Raw genomic sequence first — 2,302 nt, forward strand, 5'->3', positions numbered from 1 at the left:
TAGCAAGGCAGGTCACCAACAGTCAGCCAGATGACAGGGTCCGACAGTCCCCAGATCAAGAGATGTAAATTCCAATGGTGTGGCGAAGCAGGTCTTGAAGGAACCTCAAATTACAGCGACACAGTCCACAGGTTAGGTGTCCCACAGGTAGTGTAGCTTGCAAATTGAGGCAAAGAACAAGCAAGGAAGCCACACACTGGTCCGATGATCAAAGAGCAAGAGACCAGAAAGGCAAGGCTCACCAAGCCATTTATCTCTCCACCCTTCAATTAAACCCACATGTGTTTATCCACCAGGTTGGCACAATAAACGAACTACCTCAGCACCTAAGCAATATCATATCAGATTACTTTAGGATTCAGTGTAGACTTCAAAAAACTCTGAAAATCTTCTTGAAATTATCTCTTTCCTTCATGACAACATAAGTGGAGGTATAAAAACTAGATCTGATGAAACTGAGTAAAAAATGTTCACCCTAACTTACAAGCATTATCTTCTTATCAAAAGAATCCTTATAGTACAACAGCCACAAGTTTGCTAACCCAAAGGCTGACTGTTCCAGTACACCAGGAAAGGGATTATAAATGTTTGGGGAAAATCTCTCTTTGGGAGAAAGACCTGGTGGGCTGCGCTAGTAAAATACACTACCACCCAGAATTCCACACTCCAATGACTGCTCTCTAGTAGATTTCCACTCACAGACAATCCCATGGAGTCTGTCTCTTCTCACTTCTAAGGTCCCTAGGGTGGGAGTCAACCTGATGACCCAGAGCAGTAGCAGAGATCCTTACTTACATACTGAGAGTTATCATCAGTAAAAAAGTAATGCTTAGATAATTTCTAGGACTTACATATTAATAAAACAGAGGCAATCACTTCATAACTGATTTTTCATTGGTTATTACTCTACCTATAAATACCAAACATTATTGTCAAGCTATTTCTACTACCCATAGTCTACCTGCCTCCTTCTTCTAGGTCAAAATCCTTTTAAAAAGATTCAGCACCCTCTATCTGAAATGTTTTTATTTCAGGTTATCTTAATGTTTTCAGGCAAAGCTGTTGTCTATTTTTCATGAGTCTTTCTTTTTAGCAAATATAAAGTACATTACACATTTTTTTCTATGAACTTCTGTATTATTCTTTATAGAGACAAATTTAGGACTGGAATTATTAACATATTGTGTAATTTGAGTACTTAAATTTTTTATTCCCTTGAACTTAGTATCTATTTTTTTTAAAATGTTACTTTGCTCAAAGCCATTCAAGAACCCAAAATACCAAGTGAGTGCTGTCATTAACATTTGTAATTTCATTGATTAGCATTATTTGTCAATTATATTATAATGTATAATTATTGCTTAAAAGTTATGTTTCGCAATATATTTTAAATTCATCTTTTATGACACTTGCATGTTAATTTGAATGCTATTATGACCTTAAAAAATCATTTCAAATAAGATGATTTTAAAAGTCTTTAATTTAACTTAATAAAGCAATTTCTAAGCCATATGAAAGTCCCCCATATGCTTTGAGGAAATAAATAAAATACTTTAGAATCTTCAGACTAATTTTTCTCCTAGAAGCAAACTACATAGATGTTGATACAACAGGGAATCTGCTCAACTGAAGTTAAAGTACATAGCTTTAGTGATGCAGTAGAAGGTGACCATAGTTCTTAGGCTTGCTCTTAGGGATCTCATTGTTTGCTTTTCCTTTACTCTTTGAGTATGAACAAATGCTCTTGGGAAAGTTTACACAATTCTTATTTTCAATACATAGTTGTAAAATATATATATGTTCATATATACACGCATGAAGAGACCACAACTAGAAAGGATGATTGCCAAGGCCTTTTGATTCCCCACCAGATTTCCTTTTTCAATCCTGGGATTTCTCGTTGTCTGCAGATGGGGTTGTTTGTTTTGTTTTGTGGTTGCCACTGTAGCTTATGGCTTTAACATTCACTGTTTCAGTGGAGATGCATCAGAATGATGTGAGAATGCAAAGGGGCCATAGGGAAAAACTGCTGTATACAAACATTCCTGGGGTGAGGTCCAGGTAGTATGGCAGGGGCCAGACCAAATCCAGGGATGCATATGGTAGCCAACTAAAAAGGACAGGGGGCCGGGGGGCAGGAAGAAAAAAAATGGGTAGCGGGTGAATAGGGCACTAACCCACACAAGGGGAGGGTATTGTTTATATCTCCACAGGGAATGAGGGACCAGACTTCAACCTGGTGCTCCAAGATGTGAATGCAACATACAGACATGAAGCAGGGAACCAGTAGAATGGTCTGAGG

This window comes from Echinops telfairi, unplaced genomic scaffold (assembly GCF_000313985.2).
Source record: "Echinops telfairi isolate 266 unplaced genomic scaffold, ASM31398v2 ScPeMD7_7400;HRSCAF=8409, whole genome shotgun sequence".
In the NCBI taxonomy this organism is placed as follows: domain Eukaryota; kingdom Metazoa; phylum Chordata; class Mammalia; order Afrosoricida; family Tenrecidae; genus Echinops; species Echinops telfairi.